This window comes from Mus musculus, chromosome 3 (assembly GCF_000001635.26).
Source record: "Mus musculus strain C57BL/6J chromosome 3, GRCm38.p6 C57BL/6J".
NCBI classification, from domain to species: Eukaryota; Metazoa; Chordata; class Mammalia; order Rodentia; family Muridae; genus Mus; species Mus musculus.
Genome location: NC_000069.6, coordinates 30,841,035 through 30,860,699, shown reverse-complemented (window position 1 = coordinate 30,860,699; position 19,665 = coordinate 30,841,035). Strand labels below are relative to the sequence as shown.

At 44.0% G+C, this 19,665-nt stretch overlaps 1 protein-coding gene and 2 long non-coding RNA genes across 18 annotated transcripts in view; 2 read left to right on the top strand and 1 right to left on the bottom strand.

Moving 5' to 3' along the window:
* The window catches only part of Gpr160 (G protein-coupled receptor 160), a 41,436-nt gene extending 36,495 nt beyond the window's left edge, over positions 1 to 4,941 (bottom strand). For 5 of the 14 annotated variants that reach the window (NM_001357144.1, NM_027965.2, NM_001286995.1 and 2 more), the window contains exon 1: positions 4,643 to 4,750. The gene's annotated coding sequence lies outside the window, so the exon portion shown is untranslated. Of the gene's footprint in view, positions 1 to 4,445 lie in introns of all 14 variants that reach the window. The other 9 variants (XM_006535539.3, XM_017319734.2, XM_030252832.1 and 6 more) reach the window with 8 other exon arrangements.
* Positions 4,891 to 8,217, top strand: Gm42199. 3 transcript variants are annotated; one of them, XR_880730.3, is made up of 3 exons: positions 4,891 to 5,081; positions 6,222 to 6,566; positions 8,197 to 8,217. It is a non-coding gene; the product is annotated as a predicted gene, 42199 (long non-coding RNA). The 3 variants fall into 3 exon arrangements; XR_001783800.2 differs by lacking the exon at positions 8,197 to 8,217 and having other exon boundaries at positions 6,222 to 6,341; positions 6,454 to 7,224; XR_001783799.2 differs by lacking the exon at positions 8,197 to 8,217 and having other exon boundaries at positions 6,222 to 6,341; positions 6,451 to 7,224.
* A 489-nt stretch (positions 8,218 to 8,706) lies between these two features.
* Positions 8,707 to 19,163, top strand: Gm42198. The gene is made up of 3 exons (XR_880729.1): positions 8,707 to 8,892; positions 12,921 to 13,832; positions 18,953 to 19,163. It is a non-coding gene; the product is annotated as a predicted gene, 42198 (long non-coding RNA).
* Positions 19,164 to 19,665: the final 502 nt, after the last annotated feature.

Genomic DNA, 19,665 nt, shown 5'->3' with positions numbered 1-19,665 from the left:
AAGTTGGGTGGGTAGGAAGGTAAAGGTGAGGAGTGGGCCAAGGGTGAATATGATCAAAATATATGAAATTCTTCCAGAATAAAAACATTTTTAAAAATGTAGGTGTTCCTCAACAGAGGAACGGATACGGAAAATGTGGTACATTTACACAATGGAGTACTACTCAGACATTAAAAACAATGAATTTATGAAATTCTTAGGCAAATGGATGGATCTGGAGGATATCATCCTGAGTGAAGTAACCCAAAAGAACACACATGATATGCACTCACTGATAAGTGGATATTAGCCCAGAAACTTAGAATACCCAAGATACAATTTGCAAAACACATGAAACTCAAGAAGAAGGAAGACCAACCTGTGGATACTTTGTTCCTCCTTAGAATGAGGAACAAAATACCCATGGAAGGAGTTACAGAGACAAAGTGTGGAGCTGAGATGGAAGGAAGGACCATCTAGAGACTGCCCCACCCGGGGATCCATCCCATAATCAGCCACCAAACGCAGACACTATAGCAGATGCCAAAAAGAGCTTGCTGATAGGACCCTGATATAGCTCTCTCTTGTGAGGCTATGCCAGTGCCTGGCAAATACAGAAGTGGATGCTCACAGTCATCTATTGGATAGAACACAGAGCCCCCAATGGAGGAGCTAGAGAAAGTACCCAAGGAGCTGAAGGGGCTGTAACCCTATAGGAGGAAGAATAATATGAACTAACCAGTACCCCTAGAGCTCGTGTCTCTAGTTGCATATGTAGCAGAAGATGGCTTAGTTGGCCATCATTGGGAGGAGAGGCCCTTGGTCTTGCAAAGATTATATATGCCCCAGTACAGGGGAATGCCAGGGCCAGGAAGCGGGAGTGGGTGGGTTGGGGAGCAGGGTGGGGGTAGGTTATAGGGGACTTTCGGGATAGCATTTGAAATGTAAATTAAGAAAATAACTGAGCCGGGCGTGGTGGCGCACGCCTTTAATCCCAGCACACGGGAGGCAGAGGCAGGCAGATTTCTGAGTTTGAGGCCAACCTGGTCTACAGAGTGAGTTCCAGGATAGCCAGGGCTACACAGAGAAACCCTGTCTCAAAAAACCAAAAAAAAAAAAAAAAAAAAGAAAATATCTAATAAAAAATTTGTTCAAGATAAAAAAAAGAAAGTGAAAAAAATGTAGGTGTTTGTGTATGAGTTAATTCACTCAGCATAGTGCTTTAAAGAAGTATCTATATTATAAACATTATTTAATATTATATATAGATATTTTCCTTTGTATGAATATATTTTTTAATCCATTCAGTTGTTGATAGAGAGCTGTGATATTTTTATTTTTATTTTTTATATTATTATTATTTTTGTTTTTGTTTTTGTTTTTTCGAGACAGGGTTTCTCTGTGTAGCTCTGGCTGTCCTGGAACTCACTTTGTAGACCAGGCTGGCCTCGAACTCAGAAATCCACCTGCCTCTGCCTCCTGAGTGCTGGGATTAAAGGCGTGCGCCACCACACCCAGCGAGCTGTGATCTTTTAAGTTTAGGGGTGGTTTTAAATAAACTGTCTTGAGTAGTTGTGTAGTTTTTTTGTTTGTTTGTTTAAGTTTCTCTGTATCTATCAAGGAAATAGGTCCACTGACAAAGAATTGTAACAGGACTGAAATGGGTAATGATGTTACCCCACCAAACAACTAAAACTCTTCTCTTTAAAAAAAGATGGAACTCCTTTAAGCACCCATTTTTCTCAGCCAGGTAACAGACGACAGAGACAATGAGGCCCAGGTCTCTTTACCTTCAGGAAAAGAATTAGTTTGCTTATGGCTAATGTCCATATGTTCTAACCTTTATATCCTAACCTTCTATAAACTGTGAGATGGCCACAAACAGTGGAGGTGAAAAATGAAACACACCTCCCACCTCATTTTGACAAAACTGCAAAGGAATCTATCAATGCTTTCCTAATTTCTCAGAAACTAAGGTAGTGGGTGCCTGGCAACCATTGCATAATTACTCTTACAATGGAAACTGAATCAGACACCAAACAATTTTACTGGGGTATTGTGGACCAAATTCCCAGAAGGAAAAGAAAACAAACACCCCACTATCCATGTATATGGTTTAATGACTAGAACTCTGTGACTGTGGATGTATTTGGTTTCGGTTTAATTGACCATCCTTTGGAATGCATTAACTTAGTAGGACCACTAGCTTCCACCACTCAAGAGCTAAGGACATATCAGACAGTATCTGAGAACCACAGCAAAGCTTTTGCCTCTTTGCTGTGATGGCCTTCTTCATGTTTCCATCAATGTATATTTTTAAATGGTTTGCTTTATGACTTTATTGTTCTATAACTATAAAAATCATTATGAGACAATTATCACATTGGAATGTGTGATTTGGGCCAACCTGAATGTTTTCCTAGGCCATGGTCATTCATTTGACTTAAGAATAAGCTGTCTCATATTTCCCTTTGAGGCGATTTTTCTAACACTTCACCAGTCAGTTGTCATAGGCAGGGTGTTATGTGGTGCCTTTCTTTAAACAAAAAGGAATATCACGTTCAGTTGCAGTGAAGTTACTTAGTACATAGGTTTATCTTTCAGGAGTCTGTATCCCTTTCTTTGTTTTCCCAGACTTCAACTCTTCCCTCTTGGGAACCTTAGACTTTCACAGTCTGCCAGGCAAACATGATAGAACATACTAAGAGTTACAGGTTAAAACTCAAAGCAAAAGAACTAAGTTAGATGAACACAAATATCTCTCCACACAGATAAAAAGAAAAGCATGGTGTGGACCATGAGACACTGCAGGAGTCAGCTCTTTGCTGGGTATTTGTTTCATGATCCTGGAAGCAAAGTGGAGTAAATATAGAAAACAATACAGATCTTTTTTCAAGGATTAAGTACATCCCCGTTCATTTTAGGCTGTCGTCATCATTGAATAAACTTTTGACATACAGAATATTACAGAGGCACATATGACAATACAAGCAGACCATATGAATGTTCACTCTGGTCTCTTTTGGGGAGCTGAGGGGTCCTGGAGACCCAACCCAGGCCCTGGAGCATGTCAGGCAAATGCTCTACTGCTGAGCCACACCGGAAGCCTGGGCCTGTTTTTCTGCTGAGTATAACTTAGAAGGGATTTGAGCCATTGGAAAAAGTGCTAACACATTTGATACAAAACTGCCTGACTGGAGGCAACCTAACCCTGTTTGTTTGTTCTCTCTCTCTCTCTCTCTCTCTCTCTCTCTCTCTCTCTCTCTCTCTCTCTCTCTCTCTCTCTGTGTGTGTGTGTGTGTGTGTGTGTGTGTGTGTGTGTGTGAAAAAAGCTGAGCCAGCATCCACTCAATCTATTTAACATACACGTGTGCCGTGTGCCTTCTTGTGTGTGTTAGAGGGAGGCGGGGCAGAAACTGTGACCTTTCTGATCAGTCTGATGAGGCAGTATTCACATCCAATTTATGAAACATAATTATATATGATATAGAATCTGAAACTAGAATCACCTGTGGTGACTAACCTTCTGGGGGAAAAAAAAGGTAGTGTTGCAACTTTTAAAGGGAAATATCAAACAATTGCAAAACTAGACAGAGAAAGGACTTGCATTCCTAAAATCCCTCTTTGACTGTCAATCTCTCATAGCCCAGTGTGCTCCAGACCCCCAAAATGAAACAAATCCTCAGTTTACATTTTAACTTCAGTCAGTTATTCTAAAAGATCAGTTTTTTAAGTAATCTAATTATGGAGCCAGCCAAAATGGCACAGGGGCTAAGGACTCTTGCCAGAAGTCAGAATACCTGAGATGCAACTACTGACACACGAGGAGACTATTCCTGAAAGCTGTCCTCTTTTACGTGTGTGCACACAGGAAGACAGAACACAGACAGACACACAGAGAGAAATGTTTTAAAATGGTAAAATGTAATTATGATACCCTTTCAAAAACTAAAAATATTTCCTCAAAATCCAGAACATTCCAAAACCAGGGCACAGTCAAGTTCCACAAGTTTTGCTGTTAGGGCTCTCATTTTACTTGGCATTCTCATAGGAGGTAACCTGTTAACTTAAAAACTTGACTCACAAGGAAATGCTAGGTATAGGTCATGCCAATATGTGCTAGCATACATTCATAAATATAAAGCACCACTTTTCGCGTGTCCTCTGTCACTGTGGGCATGATCTACCTCTGGGATCTAAGGAACAACGCCCTAATCAGATCATTTGCACAAGTTGGAGACGAAGGGGAACAGGGACATGGTGGAGGGTTGCCACCGTTTGGCCACCACCGCAGAAGGAGAGAAGTTGCTTAAGCCTCGCTCCCCAGGGCGGGTCCCCGAGCCAGCCGCCCCGCTCCAGTACCAACCGCCCTTGCAGAGCAGCAGTGACCCGGTGCGCCCGGGCAGGGTTCAACCGCCCTGCAAGTGCCCGCAAGTGCCGGGAAGTCCGCGAGGAACGCCACACACCCACCTCACCTCTCTGCCTGCTGCAGAAGGCTGGGAGCCGCCCCGGGGGAACCGGGCGCCCGTGGGACACTGCCCTCGTCCGCCACAGACGTCGGCGGTGGCTTCCCGCTCCGCACCGCAGCGTCACCCCGAGTCCTAGGAAGGGAAGCCTCGTCGCGACGCGACCGGCCAGTGGCCTCCACGAGTCGTGCGCTCACCTCAGCTGGCACTCCTCAGTCCCTGGCGTAGCGTGAGTAGCCAAAAGCCACCAACCTCCGTAACTGCCTGAGCGGCAGGTCCGCGCGTCGCTCACCTCCGCTCGCCCCGCCCACCCACGCCCCGCCCGCCCCAGGTGAGTCCCCTCGAGGGGCGGGGCCACGCGAGGCTCACCTCCGCTCGCCCCGCCCCGCCTCCTGTCTTTGGTTACTGCGGGAGTAATCCGGATGCTCTTCTTTTCTTTCAGTAGTCAGGCCCAGACTGCTCAGGGTAAGGTGCGTGACTCCACACTGTGGTCTTCCATCTAGCTCATACTGGAAAAAACAGCTTGCATGCGGGCACTTCCGAGTTGACAGTGCGTAGGACGCCCCCTGCGGGTTGGGCGACAAGAGGCGACCGAGTTGACCGACTGAGTAGGCAGAAGATTGCAGGAGTTGCAGGGTGAGGGGAAACTCTTTCCTAGTGTGTCAGGCTTTGAGGATCTAATCCCAGTTTGAAATGCTCCTAACTGCCGTTGTGTCACCCACCACCTCTTGCTCTGTAGCTAGTTTCTCAAGTTTACCTTTCAGTCTGCAGACGAATATGCTCCCAAGACCACAAGACTTGAGCCACTAAGCAGTTACCTTAGTGCACTATAAATTCTGATTTTTCAAAATTAAAGTCTGCGATAACATATATTGCATTTCTTTCTTTGCCGGCCTGTATTAACTCAGCAAATATTTGTTGAGAGCCTATGGCCTGTTAGTTATTTAAACATTTAGCACATGGCAAGCTTGCTTGTTTCCCACTGCTCTCTAAGGGGATCCATGAGTGGAATTGTAGTCTAGGCCTTTCCACCTCCCGCTGGGGCTGAACTGACCTTGCCAGGAACTCAGAAATGGCCTGACAGGGCAGTAAAGGTACCCTGGCTGTTAAATATGGGCTGTAAGGGGAACTGGGGTGTGCCCATCTCCCAGCTCAGAGGAAACATCCTGGAAGAAAGGAGAAATGATGAAATCCAGTGAGGTTGTGAGGTGCTTCAGCCCAGAGCTCCCCAGGGGCAGAGATGGAAGATTGCCAGAAATGGCTGGGGGAATCCCTTTTGTGGAGAAGGAGGGAAGGAACAATAGTAGGTATGCAGTTAGTTCATGGGTCTAAAAAAAACAGCAGCCACCATCTCTGGAGTGTGAACATCAAACAGAGCCAGCCATACATCTCTCTAAACTAACTAACTGTACAACAACCTTGCCTGCTAGGCTTGACAGAGCAGGCAGTGCCATCCTTCGGTGGAGTGGTGCCTTGCTAGAAGAGGGCTGGAGCGGTAGCTCCTAGGAGCCAGCCTACACTCTCCCAGTGCCTTTCTCAATGGTCCAGGAGGCTGAGCCCACTCTCTTCTTCCATCCCCAAATGTATTATTAATAGCTGTCCCGAGACCTTTCCCATCTAGAGGTGTTGGGACGACTACATACCAGATTCCAGGAGGCTCCTGTCTGGAGAGCTGTTGGCGAGATTTTGGCAGACCCATTGCGTCTCAGTTTCTCCTCTTCTGTAATAATGGAACTGAAGGTGAGCCCAAGGCCTCTTCTGTCTCCCTTTTGACAGAATTCATTCAGAAAAGTGCTATGATGGCTAACCTGCCCTCCAACTTGATTGGTTTGGAGTCACCATGGAAACACACTTCTGGATGTATCTGGGAGGCCATTTCCTGAGAAGTTCATGTAGGTGAGAAACCCATCTTGAATGTCGGCAGCACCGTCCTTGCAGACCAGGGTCTTGGATCAAATGAAAGGGAGAAATGGAGCTGAGCTTCTGTCTCTCTGTTACCTGACAGCAGCTGGCCCCTCTCCCGTCACCTGCCTTGGCAGCCACTGTAGCCTGAAGAAGCCCTTCCTGCCTGAAGTTGCTTTTGTGAGGTTCTTTGTCACGGGAATAAAGACATGAACTGAGGTAGGAATCCAGAGCTTCTGGAAACCCACATCAGAGGTTTTCATCCCAATTCTCCTACCTCTAAATTGTCAGATGTCTACCAGAGACACATACTGTCTCAATAATTCCTCACTTTAACTTCTTGGAAAGTCCTATTCTTCTTCAGGGAGGTAATTTACCAAGCTAAAGTGTAGCAGATGCAGCTGCTGGGGAGATGCAGCAGGAAAGTCCTGGGAAGCCTGGCACTCTTGCTGAGGACCTCCTCCTCTCTCTCTAGTTTCCTTCTTGCTGGGAGCTGGGGGTGAAATAGGAATTGTAGACCAAGAGCAACACTTCACAGAAAAAAGGGACACCGGTTGTGGTGGTGCATGCCGGTAGGATTTGCTGAGGAAGGCAGAAAAAAAGGGACTTTGCCCGCCCTGATATGCTATGTTCAGGCTTCTCCTTACAGGGGAAAATAAAAATTCCTTCCTCGTTTAACTCACAGTCAGGATAGTTCCGTAGCAGCAGATACACTGTTCTTTCAGAAGACAAGGCTAAAAATTATTCTAGGCACCTTACCTAAAAGGGTGTCATCCCAGGGAGAGACGTTTTTCTCCCCAAGCATAAGAAATGATAGGTTCACCGGGCGGTGATGGCGCACGCCTTTAATCCCACCACTTGGGAGGCAGAGGCAGGTGGATTTCTGAGTTCGAGGCCAGCCTGGTCTACAAAGTGAGTCCCAGGACAGCCAGGGCTACACAGAGAAACCCTGTCTCGAAAAACCAAAAAAAAAAAAAAAAAAAAAGAAAGAAAAAGAAAAGAAAAAAGAAAAAAAGACCGGTTCAAGTTTCATCTTGGTAGGTTATATTGTTATATTAGCCAATGATCTTGCATATGTTGGGAAATTAGGCTTTGTAAATCAAAAGCTATCATAAAAAAGCCCGTGATACACAGTATGTGGCATATGAAAGTGATTTATCATTAACCATTGGTATCTAGTTTCCACCCTCTACCAAATGTTCCTCTAGCAGAATTCAGCATCACATATTTTCATAAACTGGGGCCAGGACTCATTCCAGGGTATGGTTGAGAGGAAGGTTTTATTGTAGGTATGAAGGAGAGAGCATCCAGAAGCATCCGGAAGAGCCCAGAGCAGAGAGAAAATTGTTCACCGAATATAGACATCGGACGAGGCCTTACGAGAAGGGGCTGGCAAGGAGGAGACAAAGAAAGGACCAAGAGAGGGGCAGAAGAGCTCAAGGATAGCTGAAATGGCAGGGTTATAAGGAGAAACGAGTAGTTGGGGTCAGGGCAAGTGCCTGTGATGGTAAAGTGCACGGTACAGGAGCAGGTAGGAAGAGCCAGGATGAAGAGCATCCACTCTGAAGTGCCTAACAGGTACTTGAGATCCTGAGGGAGTCTGGGACCAGCAAGTGCTTTGGTACGCTGATAGGCACCACAGATGGACATTTGTCCCTCTGCCAGTGGTAAGGAAAGTGGCTCCTTTGTTAGTGAGGAATAAGCCCCACAAGTTCTGAAGGGAATGCTGGCTTCTGTCTAATCACCCAAATGTGGGAGGGAGGACTCTCCTTCGGACCCGACAATATCCATTTCCCAGTTTCATTCCTTAGACAATTGCTTATTCAGATTCTAAATGTTTTTGCAACAGCAAGTTTCATTGCACAGCCCCAGGGCTTTTCATTTATGTGTCTGCGTCTGCCTCATGTGTGGGTGCCTGTGGAAACCAGAAGAAGGCATCTGAGTCTCTGCAGCAGCGTTTACAAGCAATTGTGAGCTTCCTGGTGTGGGTGGTAGGTCCACCGGGAGAGCAGCTAGTGCCCTTAACCACTGAGCCATCTCTCTAGCCCTTGCCTGGCATCTTGCCTTAGTCAGGGTAACTGGTGCTGTGATGAAACACTATGGCCAAAGCAAGTTGGGGAGGAAAGGGTTCATCTGGCTTACGGTTCCATATCACTGTTCAGCATCAAAGGAAGTCAGGGCAGGAACTCAACAGGGCAGGAGCTGATGCAGAGGCCATGCAGGGGGTGCTGCTTACTGGCGAGACTCCCATAGCTTGATCCACTGCTCTCTTATGGAACCCAGAACCATCAGCCCAGGGATGGCACCACCTACAGTGGACTGGGCTCTCCCCAATCAATCAGTAATTAAGAAAATGTCCCGTAGGCTTGCCTCCAGCCTGATCTTTCATAGAAGCATTTTCTCAGTTGAGAATCTCTCCTCTGATGACTCTAACTTGTGTCAAACTGACACAAAACTAACCAAGACACATCTTATTTCATTTCCTAGATGCTCTAACAAAAACGTGCTGCATTTTGGTCAGCCATGAATTATTACTGTTTAACAGGTAAACTGCACATTTCTATTCGACTCCTGGTTCTTTTTTTTTTTTTTTTAGTGTGCGTGCAGGCGTGTGTGTGTGTGTGTGTGTGTGTGTGTGTGTGTGTGTGTGTGTGTGTGAGAATCACATGTGTGAGTCTCGGCACCCGTGCATCCAGCATTGGATGATGGGAGTCCTACTCTGTCCCGCTCTGCTATGCTGGAGCTTGCCCTTTCCTTTGTTTGTTTTCCAGCTAACCTAGTAGTGAATGAGCCCCAGTGCTGGGGCTGCAGGGTGAGCATCCTTGCTTGGCTTTTTGTTTGAGTGCTAGGATCTGAACTCAGGTTCTAATGCTTGTGTGACAAGCACTGTTACTCTCTAAGCCATCTTCACACAACCACCATAGCTCACACTTTCTTTCCTCTCTCCCTCCCTTCCTTGTTTGCTTGCTTGCTTCCTTCCTTTCTTTTTGGTTTGCTTTTTGCTTTTTGCTTTTTGCTTTTTGCTTTTTGCTTTTTGCTTTTTGCTTTTTGCTTTTTGCTTTTTGCTTTTTGCTTTTTGCTTTTTGCTTTTTGCTTTGTTTTGTTTTGTTTTGTTTTGTTTTGTTTTGTTTTGTTTTTTGAGCCAGGGTTTCTCTGTCCTGGCTGTCCTGGAACTCACTTCGTAGATCAGGCTGGCCTCCAACTCAGAGATCAACCCTCCTCTGCCTCCTGAGTGCTGGGATTATAGATGTTTGCCACCACCTCCAGTTATAGCTCTTTCTTATGTCTGAAACTCTAACATCATCAGTGTTTGTAGGTTTATAGTTTAACTGCTAGGGATATTTTAGTGGTCCAGAATCAATGTTTAAAATTGAAGCTGAATAGCATTAAAATCTTATGTGATTCATTTTGCTTTTTTTTTTTTTTTTTTTTTTTGGTTTGGCTGTTAGTTAATGCTATTCATTGAGCTTCAGCCCAGAGCACGTTGAGCACCACTTGACATTTTCCCCCCCAGATTTATTTACTTTCTGTTGTATTGTTGTATGTGTGTTTTGCTACATGCATGTTTGTGCACTACGTGCATGTATTGGGCACAGAAGCCAAAAGAGGGCATTGGATTTGCTTGAATGGCAGTTACAGATGGTTGTTAGCTTCCATGTGGTTGCTGGGAATTGAACCTGGATTCTCTGGAAGAGCAGTCAGAGCTTTTAACCCCTAGCCATCTCTCCATCCCTTTGGTTTGGCTTTCTAGCTTAAAAAAATGATATGTGTCTTCAATCAGTTAAGAAGCTAAGTAAACAATTAAAAAGTGGGTGAACTATAGTTTATTTAGCCTCTAGAATTTTAGTTTTGTCTAGCTTGTCTTGATTATAAACCATTTTCCTGGGGGGGGGGGGCGCTAGAGAGATGGTCCATGGGTTAAGAGCACTAGCTGCTCTTCCAGAGGACCCAGCCAGGTTCAATTCCCAGCAACCACATGATAGCTAAGCCATTCATAATTTTAATTTCATGGGATCCAACATCTTTTTCTGGTCTCCATGGCATGCATGTGGTGCATAGACATACGTGTGAGCACAACACTCATAAGTAAACCTGAAAACAAAACCACATTTACCTTGAATCTTTGTCCCTACACTTCTGCCTGCTTGTCTGATCTGACCCCTCTTCCGTGGTATAGCTCTCTATGCTGGGATAGACAGGGCAAAGCTTCTGTCTATTCCTTGATTGGATTATAAAAACCCTCCCAATGGCTTCTGTATTTGTCCCCTCTCCCCTACCTTCAACCCCTTTGCAATGTAACTTCTGGAATAGTCATGGACAGAAAGGGTGACACCACTCTCCTTTCAATGTTTCAAAACCTCCCAGTAGCTTCCTATTTAGAGTAAACTCTCAGAAAGGGCAGCGAGGCCACAATGGCTGCCCTCCACCCTGGATTCCCAGGCAGAGAAGCAGATGGGGAATGGATGGGATGTGGAGCAAACTTACTTCCCAGGTGACATATCTTGGTACTTGGCTCACAGACAGCGTCTCAGTAGGGTGCTGTGGTATCTATGAAAGGGGAGGAGGAGGCTACTGCAGATACTGTGGCCCCAGCAGAAGCTAGATTCTAGCTTCACATTCTTACACTGGTCTGCTTGCTCTATCACTGTAGACTTATGGTGAGGCAGAACATCTCAGCGCAAGATGATATGAAAGAGCAAAGTCACTTGCCTCATGGTAGCTAAGAAGCAGAAAGAGGGAGACATGAGGAAAGGACCAAGGACAAAATATAATCTTCAAAAGGTGTGCCCTCATTTCCTAAAGTTTCTACTATCTCCTGAAATTGCACCAATCAGTGACTAAGTGTTCAACACACAAGCCTGTGGGGGAAATTTCATGTTCAAACACCTAGCCTAGAAGTCCTCCATCTGCCATCAGTGGCTTCTATGTGAAGCCGAGTGGGTCATTCATTCAGAGATGGTTGCTAATGCTGGGTTGTGGGTATATGCAAGTTCTCCATACTATTTTGTGAATTTGTGAAATTTTCACAAGAGTAAAATCAGGAAAACATTCTGCCAAGGGAATCTTTTGTGCAACGAATGACAGCTTTACCAGTCAATAAAAACAGCTTGTTGTCAGTGAGCTGAGGCAGAATTAGAAGGTGGGCCGGTCATCTGGCAGAGGAGGGGGGGAGGGGGAGAGGGAGAGGGAGAGGGAGGGGAGGGGGAGGAGAGGGAATGCTGGAATAGAGCCAGGCATAGGGGGAGTCACCTGCGAATGCTGATGGAGACAAAGTCATGAGACTGAGGACTGGGTAACCAACCATGTGACATTCCTAGGATAAAATATATGGGATATTAAGTTATGAGCTAGTTGGGGAACAAACCCATACTTATTTTGTTCATAATATTCAGTCTCAGAGTTGTCATTTCTGGGAACAAAGAGGACTGGTGGAAAAACATGAGGTTACAGATGGTACCAACTACAACATTCTTCCAGCTTTGGTAAAGAAAAGACACCATAGGGGGATTGGGCCCAGATGCAAGGAGTCCAGCCTTTGCTGTAAACCAGGTAAAGTGAGAAAGAAACTGAGGCTTTGAGCCCAGTAGGTAGCTGCAGAGAGAGCTTCATAGAAGTACATAGGTTCTAAGAACACCAAGGCCTTGGACTGGTAAGGCTCACTCACCAGTTCAGTGTGAGAAAGACAAAGGTGCTGTCAGGAAATGTGAACTATCAAGGGAGCGACCTGAGAAAGTCTCAAGACATCCTGCTCTTTGGATGGTGGAGAGGCAAGTCCAGCCCAGCTTGCTGCCAGCAGCCTGAGGAGTTCCTTTCCTGCCTCAGCTCAGAGAAAGCTGGATCCTTTACTATCCTGAACGAATAAGAAGTTCAATCAGACTGAAGCAAAGTTAGGGAGCTTAAGATAAGGAGAGCACACACTTCAATTATTTTTAACAGCTTTGTTTGTTCTCTTTTTTTGAGACGGGGTTTCTCTGTGTCACAGTCCTGGCTATCCTGGACTCACTTTGTAGACTAGGCCGTTCTCAAACTCACAGCAATCCTCCTGCCTCTGTCTGTCAAGTGCCAAGATTAGAGGCATGCACCACCAATGTCAAGCTCTTTTTAGCTTTTTATTGCATTTTCCACTCCTTGTCCTGTAAATGCTTGTCTGTCCTTACTTTTCTGTGACAAAACATTTGACAGCAGTGACTTAAGGGAGGGAAGGTTGATTTTGGCTCTCAGTTCCCCTGAATATATTTCATCACGCTAGGAGAGTGTGAGAGCTAGACCTGTTATGCTTGCAAGTCAGAAATCAGGGTGAGGTGAATGCTGGGGTGCCAGCTGGTGGAGCCACGCTGCCCATATTGAAGGTATGTTTTCCTTATTCAGTTTAACCTTTTGGCAACACCAGAAGTGTGTTTCTGTGGCAATTCTAGATCTACTCAAGTTGATGAAGAATTTAACCTTTCTGGCCCTCAACGCCTCCGTACTTAAAACTTCCTGCCTACCCTCTGCCCAGATGGCAGTTTGGGACAGAACTGTCTATTCTGTTTTCTCAAAGCTGATCTTGAATGAACCTGTCTCATTCACCAGAGTCTGCCTTCAGTTTGTCATCACAGCAGAAAGCCAGAGAAAACCTTCAGTTTCTATCTGAGTTGGAAGTCAACTGCCCTTTTGGCTCCGGTGCTGTTACACCACAGGACAGTCCTCCCTCCACCTCTCCTCCCACTACCCAGCAGCCTTTTCACCTCCAGAACTCACAGTGAGTCCAGAGATCAAGGCATTTCCAGTTATTGTCCACCCCACCCAGGCTAATCCTCTAAATTGGTATCCTTACCAGGCTTGACACTTAAACAAGCTCAGGTAGGCAATAAAGGAGGACCATGTCCCTTGGACTAAATTTCTCCACCAAAGCCAAATCTCCATTTTTAAACCTGTCCCAGGATTGGCAGGATCTCTCTCTAGCCAGCCAGCTTTTCTGACCCTGGGAGGCTCTCTACAGAGACAAATGCTTCCAGCAGGTCATGTGGAAGCAGAGACATGGGGATGATACCACAAGGGGCTATGATAAGCTTTTCAGCCCAGGGAGCTTTCTCCACAGGAGCCCAGCAGGCAGCCCAGGCAGCAGGATGCCTCTGTGGCACTTCAAGCATGGGACAGAATCACCCCACCCTCCAGGTCACAATATCCTGCCTCATCCGTGTTTTACAACTCCACCAAAGACTGAAAGACTGTCTCTGACTTTATTCTTAGGACTGAAATAAGTTTATAAAGAATTTCTGACCCTGCAGCCAAAGCCCTTTAACACATGATTTGGAAGGGTATGGCTACTTAGTGCAAGCTCTCCTGTCAAGGTCTCAATGATGAACACTACAATAGCTGGATTGTGGCCACTCAGGATATTGAGACATCATCCTTCAGGCTGCTTCCATTGCCCAGGTCTTCGCTGCAGGGATAAAACAGAAGAGGTTTGCTTTAAATGTGGAACAAAGGGACACCAGGAAGGTGAGTGACCTAAGGGGCCCCCTCCACCACAAATGCCACCCCCCTAAGACAGTCTCTCCTTGATGGCGGGGAGTGGGGGGGCAGAGTGTTTCTCCCATTATGAATAGGAAGGCAAGCCACTGGAGCCTTTAAGCTTAACATGGGACAGCCGTCAGCCCCAGCAGTAAGTCAGAAAACTGCTCTAATAGAAGCTTTAGGAGATTTCGAGCACCTCAGAAGGCTCCTACCCAAAGATAACCTTGAAAATATGTGACAAATCATTTAAATGGCTCACTGATACTGGAGCAGATAAAACAATATTAAGACAAGAAGAGGTGCCACAAGATTGGGAACAAATCTGGGCCTCAGCTTCTAGGCATAGAAGAGATCCAGGAGGCTCTGACAGTTACTCTCACTCGTCAGCCAAATTACAGTAGGGTAACTGATTATACCTGGAGTAATAATTAAACTCATAAAAACTTTTAAAAATCCTTTCCCAGGTTACCCACAATTCTAAGGGCCACTGTTAAATATAGTACTCCCTGCCTTGACTGACTCTCCAATGAGCCCATCTGGGTTGAATAGTGGCCTCTATAAAGGGAGAAACTTGAAGTGCTCACAATGTTGGTAAAAGAACAGCTCCAGCCTCACTACCTCTGCCCTCCCTACAGCACACGGAACACCCCTGTGTTCACTATAAAGAGAGTTAGTTACAAATGCAGTTAATAAAACCATGCAGGTTTAGAGGTTTCTCCTAAAGGGGGCTAGCCTTCATCTCTGCCGTTCCCACCAACATCCCTCTCTTAGCAACAGACATTAAAGACTGCTTTTTCTCTCTGCCCTAGGGATTACCATCACTTTGCATTTCCAATACCTCCCATTAACAACTCTGAGCAGGCCTTATGGTATGAGTGAACACTCCTCCCCTAAGGGACAGCAAACAGTCCCGCCATCTGCCAGAAGGCCATTGCCACAGCATTATGGCCCTACTTAGAGATAAAGGACTCCACATTTATTATTATATGATTAATATCTTGGAGTGGGGAGACTCTATCAGCTTCACCTTCCAACTGAAGGATCAATTAATACCTTCCATATCCTCCCTAGGATTTAAAAATAGCTCCTTACAAAATACAGCTTTTTCCACACATCACATTCTTGGGAAGAGAAATTTTCCTCACCTCAATACACTCTTTTAAACTCACCCTTTCCTTCCCTCAAATCTTTTTTATTATTATTTTTTATTAGATATTTTCTTCATTTACATTTCAAATGCTATCCCGAAAGTCCCCTATACTCTCCCCCAACCCTGCTCCCCTACCCACCCACTCTCACTTCTTGGCCCTGGTGTTCCCCTGTACTGAGGCATATAAAGTTTGCAATACCAAGGGGCCTCTCTTCCCAATGATGGCTGACTAGGCCATCTTCTGATTCATATGCAGCTAGAGACACGAGCTCTGGGGGTACTGGTTAGTTCATATTGTTGTTCCACCTATAGGGTTGCAGACCCCTTCAGCTCCTTGGGTACTTTCTCTAGCTCCTCGATTGGGAGCCCTGTGTTCCATCCAATAGGTGACTGTGAGCATCCACTTCTGTATTTGCCATGCACCGGCATAGCCTCACACGAGACAGCTATATCAGGGTCCCTTCAGCAAAATCTTGCTGGCATATGATATAGTATCTGAGTTTGATGACTGATTATGGAATGGATCCCCAGGTGGGGCAGTCTCTGGATGGTCCATCCTTTCATCTCAGCTCCAAACTTTGTCTCTGTAACTCCTTCCATGGGTATTTTGTTCACTATTCTAAGCAGGAATGAAGTATCCACGCATTGGTCTTCCTTCTTGATTTTCTTATGTTTTGCAAATTGTATCTTGAGTATTCTAAGTTTCTGGGCTAATATCCACTTATCAGTGAGTGCATATCAAGTAACTTCTTTTGTGATTTGGTTACCTCACTCAGGATGATACCCTCCAGGCCCATCCATTTGCCTAAGAATTTCATAAATTCATTGTTTTTAAAATCCGAATAGTACTCCATTGTGTAAATGTACCACATTTTCTGTATGCACTCCTCTGTTGAGGGACATCTGGGTTCTTTCCACCTTCTGGCTATTATAAATAAGGCTGCTATGAACATAGTGGAGCATGTGTCCTTATTACCAGTTGAAACATCTTCTGGGTATATGCCCAGGAGAGGTATTGCTGGATCTTTGGTAGTACTATGTCCAATTTTCTGAGGAACCACCAGACTGATTTCCAGAGTGGTTGTACAAGCTTGCAATCCCACCAGCAATGGAGGAGTGTTCCTCTTTTTCTACATCCTTGCCAGCATCTGCTGTCACCTGAATTTTTGTGATTTGCATTTCCCTGATGATTAAGGATGTTAAACATTTTTTCAGGTGCTTCTAAGCCCTTTGGTATTCCTCAGTTGAGAATTCTTTGTTTAGCTCTGTACTCCACTTTTTAATGGCTTCCCTCAAATCTTATATCTTGCCTCCCTCCTTAGCTTTTTGGGAAACTTTAACTGGCTTGTCTGTGGCATTCCCTCCCCACCAGTATCCTACAACCTTTCTTTGATCTCCCAAAGGGTGATAAAATCCCCTCCTCCCTGTAATGTCTCTCTTCTGAGGCATTTGAGGTTTACGGGCACCATCAACACAGCCCTAAAAGATGGCACTCCTAGGTATGATCCAACAATGCCGGGATAGCTTCTTTTTAACTCCTCCCCTACTCTTGTGAGGATACTGTATCAGCCCCCAGAGAGCACTGGTGTAGCTCCACACCCCAGTGGGCCGAGCACCTAGAATTCTGGTTGATGAGTTCGCTATTACGATTTGAAATGGCAGAGAGAGAGCCCTGCAAGCCTTAGGAAAAGAACCTGATATCCTATCACTGCCTTTTCTCTCTCTGGTATTCAGTGGCTACTCAAGTCACTCCTGAGTTGCTATTAGCATAATAGAATTCCCAGGATAAATGCATAATCATTACCCTAACGAGAGATGGGCGGGTTTCTATCTCACCTTTGAAGTGCTGTCTCTCCAGGATTTTCTCTCTCCTTCTTTCCCTATCTGATTCCTCCTGTTCCTGTCCACACCTGAGATATCTGTCCTATTTCCCCTTCTTAGGGACATTCATGCATCCCTCCCTGAGCCCTCTTGTAACTTAGCCTCTCTTGGTCTGTGGATTCTAGCATGGTTATCCTGTACTTAACAGCTAATGCCCACTTGTAAGTGAGTACATACAATGTTTGTCTTTCTGGGTCTGGCTTACCTCACTCAGGATGATTTTTTTCTAGTTCCATCTATTTGCCTGCAAATTTCATGATGCTAATCTTTTTTAGCAGCTGAGTAATATTCCATTGTATAAACGTACCACATTTCCTTTAACCATCTTCGGTTGAGGTATATCTATGTTGTTTCTAGTTTCTGGCTACTATGAATAAAGCTGCTATGAACATACTTGAGCAAGTGGCCTGTGGTAGGGTGGATCGTCCTTTGGGTATATACCCAAGAGTGGTATAGATAGAACTTGAGGTACATGAATTCCCAATTTTCTGAGAAGCACCACATTGTTTTCCAAAGTGGATATAACAGTTTGCACTCCTACTAGCAGTGGGGGGTGTTCCCCTAGGTCCACATCCTTGTCAGCATGAGCTGTCACTTGAGTTTTCGTATCAGCCATTCAGACAGGCTACTTCATATTAGCCACTCTGGTGGAATCTCAGAGTCGTTTCGATTTTCATTTCCCCCAGGCTTAAGGAAGTTAAGTGCTTCTCGGCCATCTTAGATTCATCTGTTGAGAATTCTCTGTTTAATTCGGAACCCCAGTTTAAATGGAATTATTTGGATTTTTGATGTCCAGTTTCTTACAGAAACTCCAGTCCCATTTATTTTTTTATCAGTACTTGCTCTATTGGTGTTCTGATCAGGAAGCTGTCTCCTGTGCCAATGTGTTCAAGGCTATTCCCCACTTTTTCTTTTATCAAGTATCAGTGTATCTGGTTCTATGTTGAATCAGGTTCAGTGTATCTTGTTTTATTTTGAGGTCTTTCCTCCACTTAGACTTGTGCAGGGTGATAGATATGGATCTATTTGCATTCTTCTGCATGCAGACATCCAATTAGACCAGCAGCATTTGTTGAAGATGCTTTTTTCCCCATTGTGTAATTCTTTATTTTAAACAAGGTGACTGGATGTACACCTAGGTCTTTGGCTCAAAATTCCATTGGTCAACCTGTCTATGTTTATGCCAATACTATGTAGTTTTTATTATTATAGCTCTGTAATACAGCTTGAATTTGAGGGTGGTGATCCCTCTGAAAGTTCTTTTGTTGTATAGGATAGTTTTAGATACCATGAATTTTTTGTTTGTCCACATGAAGTTGATTATTATTCTGTAAAGAATTATGTTGAAATTTTGAGGGGAATTGCATTGAATCTGTAGATTGCTTTTATTAAGATGGTCGATTTTTTTACTATGTTAATCTTACTAATCTATGAGCATGGGAGATCTTTCCATCTTCTGATATATCCTTTAATTTTTCTTCAAAGACTTGAAGTTCTTGTAACATAGATCTTTCACTTACTTGATTAGAGTTACTCCAAGATATTTTATATTACTTGTGGCTATAGTGAAGGGTGTTGTTTCCCCAATTTCTTTCTCAAGCCATTTGTCATTTGCACATAGGAGGGCTACTGATTTTTTTTTTAATTAATCTTATATCCAGTCACCTCACTGAAGGTGTTTGTCAGTTCTATAAATTCTCTGGTGGAATATTTGGAGTCCATATGTATACTGTCACATCATCTGCAACTAGAAATGCTTTGACTTCTCCCCTTTCAATTCTATTCCCTTGATCTTTAGTTGTTTTGTTCCTCTATCTAGAATTTCAAGTGCTATATTGAATGGATATGGAGAAAGTGGGAAGCCTCGTCTTGTTCCAGATTTTCGTGGAATTGTTTAGAGTTTCTCTCCACTTAATTTGATGTTAGCTATAGGCTTATTGTAAATTGCTTTTATTGTGCTTAGGTATATACTGATCTCTCCAAGACTTTTATCATGAAGGAGTATTGATTTTGTCAAAGGCCTTTTCAGCATCCAATGAAAACACCATGTGTGTGTGTGTTTTTTTTCTTTCAGTTTGCTTATCTGGTGGATTTCATTGGTAGATTTCCATATGTTGAACCATCCCTGTATCGCTGAGATGAACTATACTTGATTATGGTGGGTGATCTTTCGGATGTATTCTTGGATTGAATATGTGAGTATTTTTGTGTCAATGTTCATGACAGAAATTGGTCTGTAATTCTTTCTTTGTTGAATCTTTGTGTGGTTTGGGTATCAAGGTGACTGTGGCCTCATAAAATGAATTTGGTAATGTTCCTTCTGTTTCTATTTTGTGGAATAACTTAAGGAGTATTGGTATTTGTTCTTCTTTGAAGGTCTGGTAGAATTTTTCACTAAAACTATCTGGCCCTGTTTTTTGTTTTGTTTTGTTTTTTGTTTTTTGTTTTTGTTTTTTTGATAGGAAGAGTTTTAATGACTGCTTCTATTTCCTTAAGGGTTGTAGGTCTATTTAAATTGTTTATATAATATAATGATTTAATTTTTGTAAGTGGTATCTATAGAGAAAATTGTTATTTCGTGGAGTACAGGTTTTTGAGGTATGACCTAACCACTCTTTGGATTTCCTTACTATCTGTTGTTATGTCTCCATTTCATTTCTGATTTTATTAATTTAAATATTCTTTCTCTGCCCTTTAGTTTTCATAAGGGTTTGTCTATCTTGTTGATTTTTCCAAAGAATAAACTCTTTGTTTCATTTATCCTTTGTATTGTATAAAGACAATCTC